At 42.1% G+C, this 18,036-nt stretch overlaps 1 long non-coding RNA gene across 1 annotated transcript; it reads left to right on the top strand.

The window, feature by feature from the left end:
- The first annotated feature begins 295 nt into the window (after positions 1 to 295).
- LOC146761699 (uncharacterized) lies at positions 296 to 17,275 on the top strand. The gene is made up of 3 exons (XR_014942460.1): positions 296 to 478; positions 2,878 to 3,012; positions 16,479 to 17,275. It is a non-coding gene; the product is annotated as an uncharacterized LOC146761699 (long non-coding RNA).
- The last annotated feature ends 761 nt before the right edge of the window (positions 17,276 to 18,036 follow it).

Genomic DNA, 18,036 nt, shown 5'->3' with positions numbered 1-18,036 from the left:
AGCTGGGAGTCCCTTCAGTAGCTGCGTTTTGAAGCTGAGCAGTTTGGCTGAATGGAATGTTAATTTGATATTTAATAACATCACGTGTAAGCAGCATCGCTGACTCGAGAAGAGCTCTGAGCTCCGGCACGGCCCCTCTGTCCCCAGCCAACATAACAGTTCAATACAGACAGCCAGGAAAATTAATAAATAAATAAAATAAATTTAAAAAAAAAAAAAAAAAGAAGAAGAAAAGAAAGAAAGAAAAAAGAACTTCCCTCCCCCACATCCCTGCTTTATCCGAGCATTGATTTTTACAAAATGGCCGGAAAATGAGCGGTGAGCACCTCTCGAGCAAAGCGACAGAGTCGCTGCTGCCATCCGTGGGGCGCTGCTGCCACCTCGCGACAGAGGGATGCGGGGACGGAGGGATGCGGGGACCTTCCAACGGGGCGGCCCCGGCCCCGGGGCGCTGCTGGCAAAGCGGTAAGGAAATAAGGTAATATTCTGTGCGGGTGTCCCCTCTGCGAATCCCTCTTTGTTCTCTGCTGGCTGCAGAAATGAGCGTGCATGTGGCAGTCTGTGCTCTGTGAGCAGGAGTTGGCTGCTGAGCAGCGGGGGGTGTGGGTGTGTGACTCAGGACTGGCAGGAAGGAATGGGGTTTTCCTCAGCCTCACGCTGTCCCATAGACCTGCGTGGGCTGTTTTATTTCTCTGAGTGATTTTGTAAACCTGAGCTATGCCTCAGGTGCCAAAACTCACCGAGCTGAGAATCTTATCATAGATTCATAGAATGGCTTTGGTTGGAAGGGAGCTTGCAGATCATCGAGTGCTGACCCCCTCCCATGTGCAGGGCTGTGCCCGACAGCTCAGGATGCCCATGTCCCCATCCAACGCCTGCAGGGATGGGGCACCCACAGCTCCCCTGGGCAGCTGTGCCACTGCCTCACCACCCTCTGAGTATAGAATGCCTCCCTAACATCTAACAGAAATGTCCCCTCTTTTAGTTTAAAACCATTCTCCCTGGTCCTGTCACTATCAGACGGTGTAAAAAAAGTCAGTCCCCCCTACGTGTAAACTCCTGTAAAGTACTGCAAGGCTGCAGTGACATCTCCTCAGGGCCTTCTCTTCTCCCAGCTCCCTTAGCCTGTGTGGTTTCCAGGTGCCACCCCATCCTGTGTCCTCCCTCCCTTCTTGTCCTGCCCCTCAGTACAAGAAAGACACTGAAGCCCTGGAGTGTGTCCAGAGAAGAGCAATGAAACTGTGTAGGGTCTGGAGCACAAGTCTTATAGGGAGCAGCTGATGGAATTAGGATTGTTCAGTCTGGAGGAGAGGAGGCTCACGTGAGACCTTATCATTCCCTACAGCTGCTTGAAGGAAGGCTGTGATGAGCTGAGTGTTGGTCCTTTCTCCCAGGTAACAGCAATAGGCCTCAAGGAGATGGCCTTAAGTTGTGTGAGGAAAGGTTCAGGTTGGATATAAGGAAACATTTCTTCACAGAAGGAGTGGTGAGGTGTTAGGACAGACTGCCCAAGGAGGTGGTGGAGTCACTGTCACTGGGGGTGTTCAAGAAATGTGTAGATGTGGCTCTGAAGGATGTGGTTTAGTGGGCATGGTGAGCAAGGGTTGATAGCTGGACTGGGTGATCTTTGAGTTCTTTTTCAACCTTAATGGTTCTATGATTTTGTGATAACAAAGACATCTCCTGAATAGGCAGAGATCCTGAGCATTCCCTGCTTGGTGCATCAGTCAGCCTTTCACACGTGTATCTCTGTGTGCCTGAAGACTCCTCACCCCACAATCTCACTATGCAGCAGAAGGGTGATTGGGTATCTCTGCTCTATTCACCAGCAGCATGCTGCTTGGTTGCTGTCATTTAGCTTGTGGGCTGGAATTTTCTTTGGAGCAGGGCTCCCAGTCTCCTGCAGGGCTGCAAAATGCCACACGACTGCTGACTGTGATGACAAAGTCTGAAATTACAGAGGATAATTGACATGTGCAATAGGGTTAACCAGCTTAAATATAGCTGACAAAATACTGAATAATCTTTTAGCAGTAAGATAGTTCTCATTTGTCAAAAGCTATCTCATCTCCTTTAAGTATGGGAAAACGATGATCAAGAACTGAAACCCATGCTGAGTTTTTAATGGCAATGAGTGTTTCTGTGGCATGTGGCCCATACAGTCTCTCCTTAGAGAAGATAACAAAGTCCTATACAGCAGCAGTTTTCCACTGGCAAAACCTAGCAAATACACACAAAATAAAGTCTGCTTGCCTAATCACTGGGCTCTGAAACAAGTTCCCTATTGCTATAGATAACCACTTCATAACTGTCCTTTGCAAGTTCAGACTCAGCTCCTACAAGCTGTAGATTTGGCAGTCTGCAAAGGAGTTTGTGGTAGTTTTCACGATAATGGTGATAAAGGAAGAAAAACAATTTTTTCCTTTCCTGGGGAGCAAAACAACACCCACAATATTGGAAAACAGCGGGAAATTGGAGAGCTGCAAACAGGGTACAGAGTGTTCTTGCCTGTGATTCTTGTTGCAGGAGAATGAACTGTAAGGGAGCACAAAGGGTGGAAGCTACTGCAAAGCACAGAAGAAGAGCTGAGGATATTGTTCATTACTCCTGTATTTCCTCTCAAAAAACTGCTTCTGCAGATATAGAAAGGAAACGGGCAGGAAAGCATAGAGACAAAATAGACACTGAACCTACATGCCTGTGTGGTATTCAGGAATGTGTGAAAAGCTTTGGGCTCCGAGGTAAAGCCTGATTAAAAATAAGTAAAATAAAATACAATAAAATACAAAGAGAAATGGGATAACATTTGTTTTCTGAAGAGAAATGTGACTCTGGGTAGGTTTTGTGTGAAATCTCTCTTCTTTTTTCTGTGAGCAGATGAAGGTGAGTCACATATTGATATCAGACAACAAGTGCGTGGGAGGGAAGCTGGCTATCACCTCACACTCTCTGTTTAAACAAGAAATATTATTCACCTGCAGAAGATACAGCTTTCCCAGTCAGAGTGTACAGGTGAGTTAACTGAGCGTGGGCACCCTCTGTGCACAGCACTAACACAAATACAAGTGAGAAAGGAGAGCTGACCACTGAAAACCTTCTGCTGATTTAGTGTGTAAACACCATAGACCCTGTGACAAGGGGTACTGCCCTCAAGCACACATTGCTGTCGCTTTGGTATGAGCCCTTGTGGATCTCCTGGAGCCAGTGGCTGTGGGAGCCAAGTCAGTAATGAGTTGAGGGACGTGTGGGGCTGATTGGATCTCTCTTTGAACACCTGTAAAGTAACACAGTTCCATGTGGGTGTAAAGAAGAATGCGTGCTCTTCTCAAATGGTCCATTAAGCATTAAGAACAATTTGCCTCTAAAAGTACAAGTTGGGGCCCACATCATGCTGACTGCATCCTGTCTGCGTTCTGTATTGCCATTCTGCTGTGTGAGCATCTGAGATCTCTGGTCCTGTGTTTCCTCAGTTTTTCTTTTCTCCAGTTTCCAGAATCTGAAGCTATAGAACATAGCCCACATCATGATTCAGTCTGATTGCTTTCTCTGCACATTATTTCTGTGGCTGTTTTATGGCTGGAGTTTGACCTCCATTTAGAGACCTGTTTTTCAGCATCAGTGTTGTAGGGAAAGGCTGCCTTCAGCCTCCTTCTCTTGTCTGTGTCAATTCCTGTTCACATCCCTCTGTGGGGTCTCAGTGAAGATTCCCTCATCCCCTCAGTTTCTCATCTCTCCAGTTGATCCATGCAGATGTCAAGTCTCCAGACTATTACAGACTAATCTGTTAATGTTCTGCAGACATCTCTGCAATGGTAACATCTGCACTGTGACTGAACTGGCTGGGAATTCTATATCAAATATAACATCCCTGATAGTTTCTGCTTCCCGACACACGTTATTCAGCCAGTGCTCTGCATCTGGTTCATTTTGCAGAAACTGCAGCAGTACTTGGCTGAAAACGGCATCTGTAAGTAACACTCCCTGGATGATGGAGGAAAAGAAGGCTATGAAGCGCCTGCAGCCACCCAGCTCATGCCTTTATTCTGGTACTGGGCTCACCCCTGAGAGTACAACCTGAATTTTCTGAGGCACTGCAGAGGTCATACTAACGCGCCTTCAGGTTGCATACCAGTATTTTTAATTCGGTGAACAGTGGAAGTGCCACGCACCAGCCGTATAGACATGACCCTTGGAAAGCAGCAGCACTATCTCTTCCACACCATTACTTTTTATTGCATTCACTGCTATATCTCTGCAAAACAGGGAGACAAAATGCCTGCAGAGCTATTTCCATTTTTCGAAAGAACCAGTCTGCTGCACCTCATGTGTGTGACATGGAGAACATCAGTCATTTAGAGCCAAACTGCAGCTGAAAAGGTCACAGTCACAGTGTCAGGTAAATGAAATGTTTAATTCAAGTAGAACATCAGTTACATTTGCAGTGGTGCTCAAAGTCACTTGTGTTTCCCTTTCTTTTTTCTTCCCTAAAGCCCAGCACAGAGTGGTGCAGCGTCAGCTGAATGCACTGTCACATTACACAGCCCCTCCAGAAGGTGCTTTGATTACTTTGGTTTTATTTTAAAGACTGTTAAACCAAATGCAGCCGTCTGCATCATGCTGTCTATGCTCTGAGAGAAAGGAGTCTGCATTCATGCTGCTTGTATGGAGAGCTAATATTGGGTGGGGTTTCATCTCATGTTTTTTGGTGTTTTTTTTTCAGTGAATGTGAGTATTCCAAGAAGATCTTTTAAACAGAACCACTCAAAATGAGTGGTAAAGACAATGAAGAGGATGCATGAGACAGGCACAGCCCAGTGGCTCCATGGGTTGTTTATGGGGAGACAGAGAATTCTTTGCTCTGTGCTGACAGATGAAACTCAGCACCGTGACCCATAGACCCAGACTGCATTCAACCTTCTAGTTTCCTTTCAGTGTCCAAAGAGGAGCTGTAAGAAAGAAGGGGACAGACTCTTTAACAGGTCTGTTGTGACAGGACAAGGGAAAATGGTTTCACACTAAAAGGGTGAAGATCTAGGCTGGAATAAGGAAAAGTAATGTAGCGAGGCACGGGAACAGTGAGGAAGTACGGATGCTCTGTCTCTGTAGACATTCAGGGCCAGGCTGGACAGAGTTCTGAGCACCCTGATCAAGCTGTAGGAGTCCCTGTTCATTGCAGGGTAGTAGATGGCCTTTAAAGATCCCTTTCAACTCAAACTGTTCTGTGGTTCTGTGACTCTATGATTCAGTCGTGTACTTAACACTACTGTGGGCTCCAAGCTGAGAATCGATAAAATGAAAACATCCCCAGTACTGATAAGATCTGAATGGGGTGGTGAGAAATGGAATGCTGCCTGAGTGTGCAGGACAGCAGTGACCTGCAAAGCACCCAGCCCCTTCTGACACACTCACAGCCCCCAGGTTCCTTCCTCCTGGGTGACTGCAGAGGAGACGGCTCTATCACCCTCAGCTCCCCAGTTTTCTCAGGTTGGCTTTGCAGCTCAGCATAAACTTATGCCATCTTGTCACTGGCTGGTGAGCTGTGCTGCTTTCTTTGACACTCTAAGGCTGTGTATTTCCTAGAAAAAAAAAAAAAAGAAAAAGGAAAAAGGCTGAGGAAAGAAGAACTGTAGCAGGGATTTGAAGGTTTAGTGATCCGCACACAAAAGCGCTCTTCTCTCAGGCATGCTTGCCAAGTTCCCAGTTTCAGCCTCTGATGCCTTTTACTATTAAATTACAGCCACTGGAGCGGATCCTAAATTGGTGCCCCTAAAGACAACAGCAGTTGCTTCACTGAATGGCAGGAGTCCTAATAGCAGCCGCAGCAATCACAGGAACAGCAAGATCTCTCTGCTGTCTCTTTGTGGATGTCATCTTGATTTAGGCTCCAAATGTCACTGCTGTGAAGGGTTCTTCCTTTGGTGTTTCTCTCTGCTAATGTACCCATAAAATCATCTTCTTTCCTTTCCCTTCATACTTCATCTATTTCACAACACTCCCCTCGTAGTTCCTCTTTGTATGTGTGCAGTATTTATGTGTTGCTGCTGCATAGGACGTGTGTTGGCTCAGGTAGAAAGACAGCTCTGCTGCAATTGTGAATGTTCAGTGTGTATTTTGCATGGGACCACTCAGAGCAGAGAATCTATGTGCAGAAATTGAGGGCTTGAGTGATGAAGCTCTGATGTAAGAGTGCTCTAGAAGCCAGAAGGATCTTGCAATTAAAGAGGATGGGGAAATCATTGGAGTGGAGGAGGGCAGACTTCAGCTGAGCACTTCTGGTGACCTGGAGGGCATTTCCATGTGAAATATGACCAGCGGTCATTGACTCCTGTACTCCTGCAGGGCATATACTGGTCAGCTGCATCGTGTCAATGAAAACACTTTTGGAAATCCCTGTTGCTGTTTGGCTGCTTTTGCTCCTTTTCCCAGGCACTGTAAGAATCACTGAATAACAGAATGACTAGGGTTGGAAGGGACCTTAAGCCCATAAAGTTGCTGTGAGCAGGTTGCCACTTACCAGAGCAGGCTGCCCAGGGCCCCATCCAACCTGGCGCCATGGATGGGGCACCACAGCTTCTCTGGGCAAAATCTCTTTTAATACATACTCATGGGACACATTGCTGCTCCAGTTCACCTTTGGATTTAGGAAAGCATCACCTCCTCTACCAGCTTCCTGCATGTACTTAGTTGCAGCTGATCATCTCAAGGAATGGTCTCTAGGGCTTTTATCCATAAATACAAACCAAGATAAATATGATTAAGCATTTGTTTCTTTTGATGTGGCACACTCGGAAATGTTCATCATCCTGCTGATCCTGTACAACATAAAATGAAGTGGCTCCAAATTGCAACTATAAATACAGCTGCAAGAAATGCCCTAGAGTGAAGGCCATGTTAATGTGGCACATACATTTGAAAGAAGGTTTTCTGACTTCCATTCAACCTCTCTGAGCTGTTGTCCCACAGAATTGGTATAGGTCCCTCTTGTCCTGTAGAAAAGTACTGGCAATCCTGCCCATACCAGCAACCTCACAACCTTCAGTCTGGGCAAAGTACATTATGAGTAACAGCAACAGAGAAAGCAGGAAGAAGACTCTGTGTGGTGGATGTGTCCAAGCTGTCTGTCCTCTAGTCTTGCATCAGGAAAGTCTCTGACTCAGTAGGAGGCCAGAGCTTTGTAATAGTGAAAAAGATATGAGTGTTGAACCTAGAGCCTGGGGTTCAGGCTCTGAAGATCTAGTTTATAGACTTAGGGAAGCTGAGTGCAGTAGACAAAAATTTTTCTTACCAGATAGCAGATCCACAGTCTTTATGGTGATAGCCTGGAGTTAATGGCATCGTATTAACATGACATTAGCATGACATTTCTGTCTTTTGGGATTGTATGCAATTTCCTTCCATAGAGCAGGAACTTCAATGTGTACCTAGGTAAAACCTGTCTTCAGGGTAACAAGTAGTGACGCTGTTTGCCTTCAGCAAAACATCATCCTCAACAGAGTTTTGACTTTCCTTAAAACTGAAAAGCTTCTCTGAAAGTAATTTCTCCTATTTTATTTTGTTGGCCCAGGACATCAGACCTGGATGTTGGTAATACAGAAGTAGATATTGAATCTTTCTGCCTGTATTCCACTACATTTTGTTGCCGTGTGACAGATGGTAGCAGAGGGGCAGTCTGACAGTATGGGGACAGTCATGGAAGTGCAGATGAAGCAAAAATGTGTCACTGAATTCATAACTAAATACTTAATTTCCTTAGTAAATTATTTACTTACATTCCTGGTTTCACCAAGAAATAGGATAAAATTGATTTTTACCATCTTATTGCTGCAGCTTAGATCTATAGCAGATTGTGGCTAAAGGGCATTAGGGCACTCTTTCTGCCGGGACGAGGAGCTGAAATTAAGCTAACAGGTTGCATTAGTCCTGGCATTACCACTGCAGGGTTCCAAGGCAGGTTACTCACCCCCACTAGTCTGGACCCTGGCCCTTTCATTAATGACTCTACAAAAACTTAGGCCAGAAAAGAAGTTTGACCAAAACTGCAACTCTAACCCAGTGAGGTTGCTATCAATTGTTAGTGTTCCAATTGGCAGGGTCAGGCTTTGTAAGTAAGAACCAGCTGATGGATCACTTCTTCAATTGGAAAATGCAGTTGTGTTAAATTTGGGGAGTAGAGTTTGATTGCATTTTTCGAAAGGGAAAAAGTCCAGCTGGCCTGTTTTGACAGTGTCAAAATGCTCGTTATTTTCCATTTTTATTCAATAAATGAAAGACTGTGTGCAGTAGGAAACATTTTTTTCTTTTTCTTTTTTCTTATGCATGATATTATCACAGTGAAAAGATTTTGTTGTTTTGAATCAGTCTGTCTATCTGGACTTCCACTGATTGGCAAGTTTCTCCATGTTTGCTCTAATATTTTGTTTAAAATTGAGGATAGTGCCTGGAAAGTTACCATTTCCTAGAGAACAACGCACAGGCTTTTTTTTTTAGTCTACGTCTACTACTGACAAGGATTGGAGACAGAAATTGAGAGAAAATGGAAAAGATTTGGAAAAACTAGATAATATTCTCTAAAGAACAATATTTATGACATATTTCTATTATTATGAAGGCTCTTCCTGCTCTGTCAGAGGCTGGGTGGATAATTTACCAGAAAGTTGCGACGTAGTAGTGAATAAATTTGTTTATCTAGTATTATACATATGTTTTCATCCTCATTTTCTATTGTAAGGTTTATATAAAATTTCAGAGCAATTTAAGTGCCTGAACTTATCCTCGTATCTGAGCAGTAACTACAGAAATCAAACCCAAAGGTGAATTCCCTACTGGAATTCAGATTTGGTATTCTGCCCATCAGGATTTGCTTTTATTCAACACTGGCATTGGCATCGAAAAGTTAAACAACCAAGACCAACCTACTTATTGTCAGTGGAGACAAACAGGCTCGAAGGGTCTACCAAGTGTGGACAATTAGTGCCGCCTATCAGGAAGATTAAGTAAAAACAACATCTGAAATGTTCTGTTTTCCTGAGGAAAAGACAGGTTGTTTCAAAAGTAATGCCTCAAAATGGCAACAAAAATGTAATGCTATATTGTTGGGAAGGTTCAACCTCTATTGCCACGCCACCACAAACAGTCTCTGACATCATGGGCCAACATTCTGAAATAGGGGGCACTGAATATGAGGTTATGAGGAATACTGGAGCAGTCCTCATACCTTCTTTCTTGGAGGACACTTCAGTGATTTTTGCTTTCCTCAAACCTCATACAATGTACCTCCATTGCTTGTTTGATTTTGCCTTCTTTTATGCCTAACATTTTTTGACAGATGAAAGAAAATCTTTGGAGAATGATGTTTTACTCATAAAAGGGTATAAGCCATTTTTACACCTACACCCGTTTCCAAACCTAACATAGAGATTAACATAGCAGCTCCCCCAAAAAAGACCCACCCAAATTTACCATGAATTCCACCACACTCAGTGCTCTCTGCCTTCCTTCTCTGATTGAAGACTGATCTTCTCCTGCCCAGAATGCGTAAAGAACTCATTGCTCCTGCATCTTCACTCAGCAAGCTCCTCCTGCAAAGACATGACAGGTCAACGTCCTTGTGCTGTTAATCCACTGAACTAACAACTGAAACCTGGGAGGCTTTTTATCTAATTATAAATAAGCAAGTTATTAATGATTACAGTTACTCAGGCATGACTTTGCATTCCTCCCTTCCACCCTGCTACCTCTTTGGATAATGTTATCATCAAAAAGAAAAATCCTGATCTTGAAATGTTCTTGTACTCACAGACTTCAGCAGAAAGCTAACAGAAAATCTAATGCATGGTGACTCTCTCTTACAAAGAAGTTGAATTGTTTTTAGAGCAACTTAGTACCTGATAAACAATCCTCACCTGAAATAAGAGCAGAGCCTTGCTTTATTATTCTCCAACATGCTGTCACAGACACAGGGAAAATGAAATTCGAATCCTCAAAGGTGAACAAGCACATCAAGGTCAAGGGGTTTTACTTGAATTTCTCATCTGGAGAAATATAACTGCTGTTCCCTGCACTGCTGCAGACACCTTTGTACAGTGACCAGATCAACCCTGTCTAAGTGCTGGGTCGTTCACAGTGTGATGTGACCCGAGCAATGCTTTTCTAACCTCTGAGCATGGTACACTGACCAGAAGGATACACCATTGAGGGCCTGATGTTCTGCTAATCTTCTCAGGCATTTCATGCTTTTTCAAAGGTCACAAAGCCTGAACAGCTTCACAGTCATTTTACCTATCATTTAAGCACATGGTCTTATTTCACGGTGAATTAAGTTTTAGCTTTTTCTAGCAAAAGGGAAACAGCAATCATATGTGATCTTCCAGCATCTATTCCAGCACGTAATAGCTGAAGTGTGCTAGAAAGGTCTCAGTGAATGTGAGGAGTTTTCAGAGACCTTACCTAAGCTGCATGATTGGTCTGTGGGCTCCTCAGGTGATCAAGACAAAGAGCATCTGGAGAGCAATTCAGAGGAGGAACCTAAATTGGACCAAATTTAAGGTATCTGTTCCTCTTACACTCCCACTGGCAGCCTAGTTCCTGAGTTGAAATTGCTTAAAATTGATAGCCTAGCTCTAACTTGAAAATCTCCCCATCAACATTTTCTTCCTCAGACAGTCCCTGCAGTTTTTTCTCACCTTGTCCATAACTCTGGATGGACGAGAGGATTTGCTCTGCAAATGATTCCTAATCTTTTTGAGATACTATGAAGATGCCATGTAAAGCAACCCAAGGACAAAGATGTCGCTACCAAGCAGCTCCCAGTCATTTATTTATTTAGCTCCTCATTGTTCAAGACAGAAGGTGGAAATGAGCAGCACAGTTTCTCACTACTTACTTCTTGTTGGCTCTGCAAACAATTTCACAAAATCTACCCTCATCATGCAGGAAATGGTGGTCCTGGTGTTTCATTTGTATGACAGAAATCAAAATCAAGAGCAAGCTCAAAGCCTTTATGTCATATTTTATCGGTGGCAGAACCAAACCAAGCAGAACTGTGGGGAAGCACCTGCCTTTTTGGCTGTACATATACCGATGTGTCACGTAAGAAAATCTGCTAAGTAGTTTCTGCAAAAGGTTGTTTCAAATAAGATATTTTAATGAAATGCCATAGAAAGTGGTAGAAGTAATTCTTAATGCATGGATCTCTTTTGTTCTATTATGCATTGATGAGGGAATTTGCATGATCATTAGGGGATGACTGAAGTTTGGAATCTTTTTAATGAATATTACATTCTCATCTATTAATGGGAGGAATGACAGTAAATTTTTCTTGTAGCAAATTTCTGCCATCTGTGTAACTTTTCCCTAGAGCATTACTAGGAACTTAGTCAAAGAAGGCACCTAAATAGTACAAGGGATGAAATTTCAGCAGAGTAGAAAATGAAATCTAGCCAGCTTTCCATGTGTTTGATGTAACTGGTATTGCCTCTCTTTTCTACTTTCCTTTGTCCTATCTTTATTCTTTTCCTTTCTATCTCTTTCTCTCTATTATTTTTTTCTTTAATTACACTACACTCCATAAAATTCAACAGTTAACTGACCTGTGGTTCTTGTTCCTGCCTTTGAGAAATGTCATCAAACATGTAACCTTCTTCAGTTATATTCACTGAAGTATACTTGACAGAAGAGTTAGCATGGATAAGCATATAAACTAAACTCAGTCAATTCTGCAATAATTTTCTACTTCCTAGGCTCTACAACTTTCCAGTCTTTTTTACAGTTTAATTAAAGGAAGGCCAGATGGACCATTCACCTCATTTTCAAGAGCATGATTATATTTCAACAAGAATTTCACATATATGAGAGAAATACCAGTCTGTTTCTTAATTGAAATCCATGTTTTAAAAAGATAACTGGTCTTGATTGAGAAAGGACTGAGCACCAAGTACTTAATCACAGTAAGTACCAAATAGAACTGTTTAAAAAAATGTTTCCCTCCCCTTTAATTACTCTGAATTCTGAAATCAGTGTAATCTCTTTTCAGAATGCTTCTGAAAGCGACTCCCAACACAGGAGTTGTGATTTGCTTGAATTCACTGTAATTAAATCTCCTTAATTTAAGTCTCTCTTGTTATACTACTCTCTCTCTCATTGAAAATCTGTACTCATTATGAGACCTTCTGTAAAAAGAAGCATAATGAAAGAAGTAATCTTCAGGGTAACAGGGCAACACAGTGGTAAGCAGAATCATAAAGGCATCAGACAGTATATTTGAGCTGAAAATTATTAGTCTTCAGCTGAAAACTGAGGAACTTTTGGATTATCAGTATTAGATGATTCTTGTTAGAAAACCTTAACGTTTTCACAGAGAAAACCCTTTTTCCCTTAAATTCATTTATTCAGAAAACAAATGGAATCAATGTATTTTCAGTTATTCTGTCAGTTTAATTAATTCTCAAATTTATTTTCTAACTTCAGTCTCCATCCATTTGATATTATTGTTACAGAGCTGCCTGTAATTTCAGTAGAAAGTTTATTATTTGGTGTCTTTCTTTTGTAGATGTTTTTAACTGTTCTGCAATATTCTTTGGCTTTCAAACATTAAATAGGATCATATTGTTTGGTTTCCTCCCTCTAGGTCACAAACCCTTCCTACAGTTTCCTTCTGAAATCTTTTTAACTTCTGAATTTCTTTATGGACTATTTTCTGTGAGGATTTTTCCAGACTTACTATCACTGTCAAGCACACTTCACTCTCTTCGAGTGCAGGAATACTTCTAACTGCTTGTCTACAGTGGCTTACTACTCTGTTATACACTGGAAACAACTCTCCTCCTCAGGTCTGTTCACAAAACTTTGTCAATCCTCCCTGCCTATTAAAATGGCTAAAATTCCAAATTCTCAGAGGACTGGAGCTAAGCAGGTGTGCGGTGCCTCAGCTATCCATGCCAATGGAGAGCTTGGTTGACTGCACGTGTTTAGCTCCAATGGATAAAAGAGCGACCGTCATTACCCCTGCAACTACAGCTGGGCTAAGACTGGGAGCTCCACTGGTTTACCAAGGTTTACAATAGAGCTAAAAAATATACATTGATCTTAAGATGAGAATCAGATAGTGTTAAGAATGGTGTAACAATTCAATAAATCCATTGTATTTCTGTCAGTCTGAGCCAAGACCCAGAAGAGACGAGGTACTGAGTTGTACTGCTAGAATGTTTGCTAATCAGAGGAATTATCTATCTTGCCACTTCCAGGAATCCCAGACATGGTTGCTTCTTGTTTCCATAGTAGCACATTTAATGCAAAAGACTGAAGATAACAAAATATTTGATCTATGCTGAAGTGAAGTACCCAAATCCGTATGTAGCCCATCAAGATCATGATCTAATTTTCAGACACTCTCATAATCTCTCAGTTCCTGTGGGAAATGGAAGACTGGTTTGGAACGTGAATAGAATTTTCCTATTTTACTTGTCTTGCTCCAGTAAGACTTTATTTATTAAGAATACTTGTGCTGTTATCTGTTAATTATTTTGCTAGCGCTAGTCTGCTAAGGGTGGTCTGGAAAGCCGTATTCCTACTTATTGACTCACACATTTCATTTTTTCCTCACTTTTTAAAGACTATTTGATATACCTATGACACTGATATTTTGTCTCAACAGAAATGGTCAACATGCTCATTTGCTTGAGCAGATGACACTGCAGATTGTCATTCTCATTCCCTAGTTCTGCAAATAGTTTTCTTTAGGCACTTAAGCTCAATGGCAGTGCTTTCCGTATGGAAAGATTAACTATCCATGAAGATTATCCCCAGAATCTGGTGCTGCAGAGGGAGTTCCTGCCTCCCTCTGAGCAGCATATGATGCTTGCAGGCTTTAATCAGTGATTAAAGTTAACGGAGAATCAAAAATCCTTTGTATTCAGTACAGCCATTGAGATCAAAACCGAGATACCTAAATTAAGGTGTCACATAAGAACTTGATACAAGTACCTAAATATAGGTGCTTAGTGCTTTCTGAGATGTCTTTGTGGTCCTCTGGAAATGCTCATTTGGCCTTCAGCTGCAAATCCCAAAAAGTAAGGTTCTGTTGTAGGTCCTGTACTGTATCTTCCATCAGTGTACTGTATTTGCCAGATATCATAGGTCACCTTAAATGGCACTGGCCACCTATGTTTGTGAATTGAATGGAACCTGAATTGTTATTTGGGAGAGGAAAATATAGTTTATACAATCAGTAGAGGGATTTCGCTCCCACTATGTTGTTAGCTGGATCACCCTAAGTTCCACTGAGAATACTGTAAGAGCACTCTAGGAACCGACTTCAGAAATGGAAGTTTACTGGCAGATACCTAATTTTTAGGCAGCTCTTTCTTGAAGTGAGACTGACCCGCGGAGTCTTTGCTGTAACAAAGATGAATTCAGAAATGGAAGGCATTACCTGTGAAAATGGGAAGAATCCTCTTTAAGTCTTTGTCAGGAACTCAACAAATGATGCAAATATTTGACCCTCCCCCAGATGAGCTGGACAGTAAGAAACCAGATGACGTTTAACAAAAGCAAGTGTAGAGTCTTTCACCTGGGTAGAAATAATTGCATGCACCAGTACAGGCTGGGGGAAGACCTGCTGGAGAGGAGCTCTGCAGAGAGGGACCTGGGCGTCCTGGTGGACGACAGATTGACCATGAGCCAGCAGTGTGCCCTTGTAGCCAAAAAAGCCAATGGCATACTGGGGTGTATTAAAAAGAGCGTGCCCAGCAGGTCGAAGGAGGTGATCCTCCCCCTCTACTCTGCCCTGGTGAGGCCTCATCTGGAATACTGTGTCCAGTTCTGGGCTCCCCAGTACAAAAAAGACAGGGATCTCTTGGAAAGAGTCCAGCGGAGGGCCACTAAGATGGTGAAGGGCCTGGAGCATCTCCCCTATGAGGAGAGACTTAGGGAACTGGGTCTGTTTAGCCTTGAGAAAAGAAGGCTGAGAGGGGACTTGATCCAGGTTTATAAATACCTGAGGTGTGGGAGCCATAGTGGTGAGTCTGGTCTCTTTTCAGTAGTGTGTGGGGACAGGACTAGGGGTAATGGGATGAAAGTACAGCATAGGAAGTTCTGCATGAATGTGCGCAAGAACTTCTTTACAGTGAAGGTGACGGAGCACTGGAACAGGCTGCCCAGGGAGGTGGTGGAGTCTCCTTCTCTGGAGATATTTAAGACCCGCCTGGACGCCTACCTGTGTGACATGGTGTAGGGAGCCTGCTTTGGCAGGGGGGTTGGACTCGATGATCTCTAGGGGTCCCTTCCAACCCCTACAATTCTGTGATTCTGTGATTTTGTGATATTTAAATGGTCACTATGTCAACAGCACAGGTGATCATGAAAGGGCAACTTTCTCTTTTTTACCTTTGTGCCTCTGCTTTGGAAGTTCCCACACTTTTATCAGTGAGCAGTTGTAGAACAGAAATGATCACATTTTTACCAAAGCTATCCTGTTCTTCTATTAACACAATTGGCTTAAACACTTGTCACTGAATTAAAAATAATATGAACTTGATTGTGTCCTTCTGCTTCAATCAGGAATATTTTCCATACACTTGACAGAAAAGGACAATATTTAGTGGTAGAATATTTGATATGTTTCCAAAATTCACCTTCGAACTTCTTACACTATTAAAAACAGCTCTCTCCTGCTGCTCAATACAATTTGCATGAGGTGCTTAGGAGAAAATAACCTTGAATTGTCTTATTACTTCCATTCTGATATATCTCAAGGTGAGAGCAAATATGGATATAAGCCTCTCTTATAGCCATGTTACTGAATGACATTTCACTCAGAGATGTTCTTTATATTCTCCACTGCACAAAATACACAGAATTTTATTGGCAGCATCTCTTTGACAGATGTCACAACTGCCCCTGTTTAAACCAGCATTAAGACCTTAAACACAACATGAGAGAAAACAGCTGTTACCTCATTTTGTATTTAATGAAATACTAAAGTGAAGAACCAGAAACTAAAAATGAATCCTGAATTGACTAAAATAAAAATTCTGCATTACAGATGTGTAGTGTGGGGTAGTGAGTTCCAGAGAGTAATCCAAATGGGTGTAAAACTGAATAGTTTTCAAAATCAGCCAAGGATGTTCCAACCATTTGGGCCAAGACCCTACTTGTTCTCCTAACACCTCATTGAGTTTAACTGGTTTAATGACTGCTTTTTACACTGCTGTTTAGAAGAACAGCTAACTGTTTAGGAGCAGCTTTCCAAGGCAGCGCCGTACTGATAACATGAAATGTCACTAAATAACTCCTTCCTAAGAACAGTAGTCCCTGAAACTGATGAGACTCTTATTTCTAGGAGCAGAAAATGGTGCCCTCTCTGACCTGTTATCTTTATCTTCATCAAGATAATTATCACAAATTGTTCTGCACTGTAGAACAAGAATCCCAAATGTTCCCAGGTACATGTGGCCATCCAAGCATTATTCTTTGCCCCTCAGATTCTTCCTTTTTGCACCAATTCCTCCCATGACATCCTAAGTGAGAATTTCTGTAGCAGCGTGTTGGGTCCCTCAGAAGACTGATCATAGCGTTCTGTGACATCAGCCTGCAATCAAGACCTCCCACGCAGCTAATTGCACCAGCAGCAAGATTGTGAGCAAGTAGAGAGAAGTTTTCAATATTTCTTTGGAGCTGGTGCTGTGAAACTTGCTGCTAAGAAAGATAACAGCCTTCTACAAATCAGCAGGTTAGTGACCTGAATGGAAATAGCCTGGATATAACAGACCCAGTTCTTGCCTTATCTGATCTGATGGAGAAAAGGCAGTGGAGCTGTGCAGTCTGACAGGAGCCACATGTGGTCATGAAGCTGGGTCTCAGTATTCATTTTTGTCATTTATAATGCTTTTAATAACACTGAATTCCAACAGGGAACATTGCAAGCATAGACATATGCTTATGTAGCATACATTATAAGCTTATAGCTCATTCAGTATTGACATGCTTAGCTGTTATTAACGTAAACACATCAAGTGAATGGACCTGTCTAGTCATTCAAGAAAAACGCCTCAGAGAATATCTATTGTTGTTTCACAGAATGTGAAAAATGTCTGAAGTCAGCTTTGCAGGATGGGGAAAATGTTGCCTGCACAAATCTAATTACTATCACTATAAAATCTCCTGTTTAAAGATTGTCCTTTTATATTTATAGCTCCTGGGATAGTACAACCTATTTTTTTTTTCTTGTGTGTTATCTGTACATGTAATCATCAGAATTAAAAGTCTACACTAAGCATGATCTTGCCTGTGGTTTGCCACTTTTTATTTTCATTTGTTATTTATTTCACAGGGCATTGTCAGTGATTTCAGCTGAGCTTAGATGACTGTGATTTTTTTACTGTCATTGGTAAGCTATACACATTTTCAGGTTCTTCTGTACTTTTACAAGCTTACCTTTAGTGACTGTAAGCATTCTGGCCTCTGCCATCCCAGCAGGATGAAAGGGAACAGCCTCAAGTTGCACCAGGAAAAGCTCAGGTTTGATATAAGGAAAAGATTCCTCTCCAAAGGGATATAGGCACTGGAACGGACTGCCCAGGGAGGTGGTGCAGTCGCTGTCCTTGGAGGTGTTCAAGGGACATGGAGATATTGTACTAAGGGATATGGTTTAATGGTCAATATGAGTGGTAGGCTGGACCTGATGATCTTTTCCAACCTTCATGACTGTGTTATTCTGTGATTCTGTGAAGTATTCCTTAAGTCCGTATTAAAGAATAACTGAGAAAACAAAATCAGTCTAGCTCTTTTACCAAGAAATAATTTTCTTGACACTGAATTAAATACTCATAGATAAACAACTTCCAAGACAGTAAGAGTCAGAGAGCCGCTGCTTCCATCTGTAACCCCTTAGCAGCAGTTAGAACACAATAGAAAGGGACATCTTCCTGTTTCAGATTGAGATAGCTGACAAGAATAAGTAAGGGTAAAAATTGGAGGAATGTGGAAGGTATTAGAAATCCAAATTCAGTGAATTAATGCAAGCAGTATGAGCACAAACTC

The sequence above is a fragment of the Coturnix japonica genome, chromosome 2 (genome assembly GCF_054131305.1).
Source record: "Coturnix japonica strain WE chromosome 2, WE-NBRP24, whole genome shotgun sequence".
In the NCBI taxonomy this organism is placed as follows: domain Eukaryota; kingdom Metazoa; phylum Chordata; class Aves; order Galliformes; family Phasianidae; genus Coturnix; species Coturnix japonica.
The sequence above is the reverse complement of the archived record's forward strand: the minus strand, read 5'-3'. Positions and strand labels throughout refer to the sequence as shown.